Here is an 8,031-nt window from a genome sequence, read left to right on the forward strand (position 1 = left end):
TTAAATTATTAATTTGAAATAAAACTAGTAAGTCAAGGTGAGAGTCATTCATTTTGTTGCTCAAAAAAAAAAAACAATAAAATAAAATAAAAGGCTACATTTATCACTTATTTCTGTGATGGAACGCATTAGCGACATGCAAAACCACCGAGATCATGTGCAATAGCAGCAAAGGAAACACTCATTTCTTGTTTACACGGCCACGAAGGGATTGCAGGACAGTTGTTGGTTGGCCTAATGACGGGCCACAACCTACTGGCATCCCATGCAAGCAGAATGGGCATTAGTAGCAGTGACACATGCAGGAAGTGCAGGGAGGAAGGCATGTTAGAACACCTCCTCTGTTTCTGTCCGGCCTTGGCTAGAACTCGACTTAGATATCTCGGAGCTTCGCAGTTCAAAGGACTAGAGGAGACTTTCAAATTGGATATTAAAGCTCTCTTGAACTTCGCGAAAAGCGTTGACGTCCTGTACGATGACTACTTTAGATCGCAGTAAAACGGACCTCCATCTGGCCTTATAAAGGACCATCAGCCGGCCAGTGTAACCTAACCTAACATAACCTAACCTAACCTAATTTTTAAGCAAAAACACAACCGACATAAATTCTCATGTAAAAATTTAGAATTAGGTTGCTATAATTTCTTTATGATCGGATCTAAACCAAATTAGTATTGGACCACCTTTTCGATAAAAAAAAATTATCGAAATTGGTTCAAGTGGCCTAAAGTTATGCGGTAAGGTATATACAAAAAAAAAAAATATGCCAACGAATTTAAGACCTCCCCCTTTTTTTAAAGTCGATTAAAAATAGTCGATATTTCATGCTCAAAATGATAAAAGTTGAGCTTTTCAAGTCACTATGAAATACTACAAACTGTACCATCAGAAATGATGGTAATGGTAACTTCGAAAGAACGATGTATGTAGATAGTTCTGATTTCAAATTAAAAAAAATATATATATTTATTTTATTTACAGCCTTTAGCTGTGATATTTTGAAGGAAAGTAAAAAGGAAACGTTCTTGAATTATGTAGATCTTAATTTAAACTAATAAACCGAAAAACGTTCGAAATACGCAGTTTGTCGTGACGACTCTTATCTTTCTTTTTTCATAAAGCCATGTGTCATAAAATAAAATTGTATTACACTTGTGTTCCTCACTATTACACTTTGCTTTTGTAAACGTTAACTTTTATATGTATTACATATGTACGAGCATGTACATATTTCATCATCATGGATGTACTTGTAAAATACAAACAATCCAAAAAGTCACTCATACGCCGCGTACCACTTTATTAAAAATAGCAAAGTAGGTACTTAATGAAGGCATTTACCTCATCCTTCATACAGACATCTGCCGACCTTTTTAACACAGAATTAACAAATGAAATAAATGGCATTAAGTATAAGGAAATGTAATAGCCAACCGTTGACTAACCGAAAGCTCGACATGGCACACCTACCAATGTATGCATACATATTTGTACGCAAGCAAAGCTTTAGTGGAAACACAATCAATTAAACTGAAAGGCAGGTGAAAACATGGCATTGGATGTCAGTAAATATGTATGTATACGTAAAAATATAAATAAAGATAAACGAAACAAAATAAAAACAAATGTAATGACGTGTGTTGAAGAAGTGAATGCTTAATTAGACTCATACGCAGACAAAAAAGGTAAAATGATGTAATAAGTAGAGTAAGCAAGCGAACCGTTTCTCAAAAAACACCGTCCACCACTGAATAAACAGGAGTAAATATTTTTGCAAGGAAATATCGAAAAAATATATTTTTGACCGAAAGTAGGGTCGGTCGCCTTTTAAATTTCTTCGTCATATCTGGAATTTACAGTCGAATCTTAAATAATGATATATCGATGTTTTGGTTTCCAGAGTACTCCGTTAAAGTACTTACCCACCAAATCTCAGTTCCTACCACCCTAACGTACCACCTTAATGTCAGTAAATGGAAGCAATTCAAAATATAAATAAAGTTTTGCAATGCACTGAGAAAAGAGTTTAGTTATGCCAATTAGATACGGTTCTGTCAACACATGGTTTGGTTACAGTTACATTATTCTGTTAAATGTATTTACCAAATCATGTGTTGAGAGAAATATAAATATTTAGCTGATTTCTTTCTGAGTGTAGAAGTATCAATATATTGTCACCGTTTATTTGGGGATTCTACCAAACCGATTTCAAAACCAAGCACACCATTTTCTGTAGATCAGGGGAGTTTTTTTTGGGTTCCAAAAATGGTTGAAAATTAGGGCCAAAATCGTCGTTTAAAGCTTTCCGTATTTGTGCATAGTTGTTGTAGCATTTTCTTTTACTTCGGTTTTGAAATTGAACTTTGTAATAGAGACAAATTTGATGGTGAAGAAATAAATGATAAAAACGACGATTAAGCAAAAAAAGTGATGGCAAAACTGAAGATAAAGACGAAGATAAAGACGAAGATGAACACAATGACAAATACATAAGAACTAGGGTTACAGAAATTGCAAGACAATTTATTGAAATTTTTCAGTAGGAATCTAAATAAATTCCGTCATAAAAAATTTAGTTTTCGAAATTATCAAATTTCCGAAAATTCATTGAATCATCGAAGTTTATAGTTATCGAAATTTATCGAGTTAGTTGGTAAATGTTTATTCGGTAAAAATTTACGGATAGTTATTGAGCTCTAAAAATGTGTCGGATAATCGGAGTTTATCTAGTTAATGAAATTAATAAAGTTATCGATATTTATTGAATTAGCATTATTTATGGAGTTAACGATATTTGTGTAGCTATCGATATCTATTGATTTACTGAAATTTATCGATTATTTAATCGAAGGTTTTGGAATTTTCAAAACATATATCGAGTTATCGAAATTTCAATGTTAAATAAGTTTATCGAATTTTATCGTGTTAGCAGGGTACAACGAGTTATCGATTTATATCGAGATATATGTATACATTTTCAATTTATCAAAATGTATCGAGCCCTCGAAGTGCACACTTATCGAAATTAGTCGAGAGTTTTTTTGGGTTATCAGATTTTAGAGTTTTTGAAATATCATCGAATGATCGATATGTATCAAATTTTCGAAATTTATCGACAAACTGGAATCGCATCAATTCTAAATCCTGCCTAAGTCCTCTTAAGGCTTTCAAAGATACAAAAAATTCTACGCGCGTTTTATGTAGTTCCAAAGCACTAGATTTTCCGATAAGTAATTTTGTACAGTATAAATTGAACGACGTGCTAAGTTAGAAAACCCCTTTGAGGCTCTTAAACAACTACAAAAACGGTCGAATTTTGACAGTAACTGGCTCTCTTAGTTTTGATTATTTCAGAAGAACTATTTAGAATTTTTTTTCTGTCGAATGTAGGTATCATCGAAAAATGTAAAAAGGTTTGGCCTAAAATAGAGTAGAAACTTTTTAGGAAGTTATGAAAAAACGAATAAAACGATTTTTATTACTCTGAAATTAAGGTTTGGCGGAAAGCTGAAAAGCTTACATATGCACTACATATATTCTAAAGTGCAGACAAATCTAATTAATATATCAACAACAAGCACCTACATATATGTATGTATACAATGACTTGGCGCCACAAATTAACATGGATTAAGTTCTAATTAATTGGCATTGCTTTCACACAGGATATTATAGTTAATTACCACCTACCGCGAATGTCGAAGGCGGCAATTATGTAGTCGCCCTTTTTCGCTAATACTCGCATTAAAGTGCGCTTTTAAAGAAACATATCCGCTACAACTTATAATTAAGTGAGCTGTGATGTATGTAAGTGTGAGCATTTTTTTTTTGGTTCTCAATTAATTGTTATTAGCAGTTTTGGCATTTGCATGTACTACTTGCTGATACCAAACTCATATTACTTCTACGGCCAAAAACGTTGACTAAAATTGCTTCAAAATCATTATTGCGGCTAATTAAGTTGGCTAATTGTTGTTAGTTTGACAAAATATAGGGCGTACGTTTAAAAGCGGTTTTAAGTTTCACTAAATTATTGCCATTAATTATACGTTTTATACATGCACAAAGTCGGTAGTTGAGTGGGAGCAGCTGTGCATTAATCAGCAGCTTTCGGCGCTTCCTAAAAAGGACATTAATTTTGTTTGAATGACGCGCAAAATCTGCTCTTGTTTTATGCCATCAATTTGTGTCTAATAAATTTGTAATTACTGTATATTCTTAAAGTTGTTATTTTAGCTATTATTTTGCAGCTTTGCAAATAAATTACAGCCATATATTTTGTTCATTACATGGATTTATTGCAGTTTGATTTTGTCCGAGACGGGCAAAAATATTTGTCAGTAGTGATGCATGGCGAATTAAAATGTTTGTCTGAGCTGAAGTGGTATTGTTGGTACATAAATTGGCTAGGTAAAATTATGTATATCTTTATTGAGTTTTCAGTTTTTTTTTCGCCCAGACTTGTGATAATAAAAAACAGCTCCTCATAAAAATACAATCGCCGTTCGTAGTCGGCGTAAAACTTTGTCCTTTGTGTGACAACATCAAGGCGGACGCCACAAATCGGAGGAGAAGCTCGGACAAATACTAACCTATATGTAAGCGACAATCTATTATTATTATTATTACTAGCAAATGCACGACTTGCTTCGCGACGCCTGATAAGAACTTATGTGTTGATCAATACAACAAGTAATTTTTAAGCAAATAAAAAAAAACCGACTTCAAATCTCATATAAAAATTTAGGAGTACCGTTAATCTTTTCATGATCCAATGGTAGGATCAAAACCAGATTAGTATGGGACCGTTTCTAAAACACTACCTTTCCGATGCAAACATACATAAAAAAAAAAAAATATTCCGACGAATTGATAACCTCCTCCTTTTTTGAGGTCGGTTTCAAATAGTATTGAAATGCAAAAACATTTCGCTCCGAGCTCTTATTTCCACCTGTGGGATATCTGCGAGTATTGCAAGATTTGTGCGTAATTTTCTTATATAATCCTACTGTTCCACATGATGAAAGAGTTTTCCCCAGGGACCGAACATATACATAAGTTATTGATGAAAACTGTCATGGAAATATTCACTATGAATGAAATGTTCTACAACTAAGTGACACATAACAATCGATTTATTTTTTTATATTTGAAAATAAATTCTTATTTGCAATTTTTATACAAAATTAAAAGAGATAACAATTATTTTTGATTTTTATATTATAAATCAAAATTTCTTCTATAATAATAATAATAATAATAATAATAATTTCTTCCATAAAAATGCTAAAAATCAACGAAATTTTGCAGTAGCTTAAAACTTGCACTTTATTATACTCTAATTTAATGGGCTACAAGACTGCATACTCAAAAAATTCTAAAAAAAAAATTAAAAAATTTGAAAATTTGTAATGTACTTATTTTAATCAACTTCGGTGTAAAAAAAAAATCATAACTCAAATTATTGTCGAGTTCACCCCATAATACTACACTTAAATATTGCGCAATACTCAGAGCTACCATTGTGATTTTTTTTATTTTTTTTTTGAGATGGCATATTTTCAAAAACTAATGTTATTTATCAAAAAATTTGATGTGAAAAATTTTGTTCAAGAAAAAAATGATTTAAATATTTCTTTTCATAGAGAATTTTGATGTGTGTACGTGTGATTTTTTTTAATTTTTTCCTCGCCCCTTTCTCGAGATATTTGGAAAACTATTAGATCGATTTCGTTTTTTTTGTGCTATAAAGTTTTTAAAAATATATTAATCAAGCTCAAATTTCACATTTATTTATTATTTGTGTTTATGCATCAACCCTAAAAATTTGAACCAAATCAAACACATGAAGTGTGAACCCCGTCCGTTTTGGTATGGAACGCCCCTTATACAAGTATTTTAACCGCAATTAACTTATTTTTTAATTGAATTTCCCATTATTGAGAGGAAGATAAATAATTTATGAAGGTTTTCCTGTACTGCTTAATCCGATCCAAAGCACCAAATACCACAAGAGTTTTCCTTCTCTGTTAACAGATACATGTACATAAAAATGTAAATACACCCTGCAGAAAAAAATTATCAATTGATAAAAAATAACCCACTTGTAGTTAGCTTTTTTGCGGGATTTCTATAAAATATGTAACTTGTGGTTAGCTACAAAAAGCTAACTTAGAACTAATTGACAAGTAATGCAGGAGTAATGAAGGAGATTATTTTCTTTAAACGCGTTTCTATTTAAATATCCTGCACTTCGCAAATACTTGTTCGAATTGATGACAAATAAAAGCTAGATCGAAATTTCATATTATCATTTTGAAGTTATGTCTGACGCAGTTCGAATATGGGACCACCTACAGCAGAATATGGAGAAAAATATGAAATGTAATAAAATAAATAAAGTAAATAAAAATAAAAAAATTAAAAAAAAATATTTTGTTTTTCCTATTGATATTTTATGTCCAAACGTAGTTACTTACAAGTTAGTTACATCAAATGCAGAGGTAAACCACCCTTGACTACATCTAATGCAGAGGTAAACCACCCTTGACTAGTTCGCGGCCATCGCCATAGAAATATAGTTAGCTTTCGTCAAAGAAAATATACAGATAATAAGTGAATTTTAGCTCCTTCCTAATCAATTTAAAGTTAGCATATAGTTAGATACATTTCCTGCAGGGCATAAATACACATACATACATTGACAAAATGCATCAGGCTAAATACCAGCTTGGGGACATCAATACATTTGTGTTGTGTCTTACTAAAAAAAAACTACATTTGTAAATATGCTAAGTTTATCACTAGCAAACAGTTTTCATTACATTGAACTATCAAAAGTGAGCAAATGATTGCATGGACACTTTGTTTGTGCTTTCAAATGAGACCATCTTTGCACTCTTGCTGTTGTTCTACTATTCTGTTTCTTATTGCAATATAAATGGGTGTGTTAATAGCTAACATAACGACTAACTAAATGAATCGCCTTTGCTGCAGGCATAATATAAGTCATAGTCATATTTCTCCTTCACTTGCAACCTCAATTTGGTGTTTTTTTTTTTTATTTTTGTAATTGACTTGAGGTCTGCAGATGGGCATCGTCGGTAGTGGACAACAAAGCTATTTTACATTAAAAACATTCGGATATATACATAGTACACATGGTATATGTATGTATGTATGTACATACATGGCTTAGTATTAAACTGCTCACGATAAAAGGACAAATTGAGTGAGGTAAAAATGACTGGAGGTGAATTCTCCGAGGTGATTCTGAAATTACCTTGCTATTTTTCATTCGTTACTTACAGTTCAAAAATGATTACACGAACATCGTGCATATATATGTATGCATTTGTGTGGTTGCGAATATGTGAGCGTATGTATGTATGTACAAAATGCAAGGCAGCTTTGTACGAGCAATATTTATTGTTAGCATTTTAACCTGCATTTGTTCGCAGCAGCCATATTCATGTTGCCGTTGGTCAGAATACATACGAGTAAATGAAGTGCCTCTTAGTGGGTCGTTCGAAGTTGTGTTGCCTTTGTTCTTCCGCCTATTTTTCACTCTATCACCTTTGGTAGTTGTTGCATGTATGTATGTCATTTTCTTTAATCTAGTTTGGGTCGAAAGAGCTGTTAATACACATGTTTCTCGTCTGTGCTAGTGACAAGTGGGCAGGCTTTAATGCCTAGCAATTTTTCTTATTCAAAATTTGGAAAGTATGTGTGCATGGCCTACATCTAGGCGTGCAGGAATTGAAAATATGTGTACGTATTTATATATACATTAGGGTGCATCACCAAAAAAAAAGTTTCCGTTTTTCGACAAGAATTATAAGATATATTATAGTTTGAGGCTTCTACGAAAATATTTCGAAAAAATATAAAGATTTACATGCGCTAGACGATTTGAAAATAAAAATTTCAATGAATACATTCTGTTGAAACATTTTTATGCAGACCTTTTAAGCTTAAACTCTTTTACCATCGGAGTTGATTTTTGAAAAAAATATAAAAAAAAATTAATTT

Source organism: Rhagoletis pomonella, unplaced genomic scaffold (genome assembly GCF_013731165.1).
Source record: "Rhagoletis pomonella isolate Grant_MI unplaced genomic scaffold, Rhpom_1.0 Rhpom_scaffold_00006, whole genome shotgun sequence".
Taxonomy (NCBI): domain Eukaryota; kingdom Metazoa; phylum Arthropoda; class Insecta; order Diptera; family Tephritidae; genus Rhagoletis; species Rhagoletis pomonella.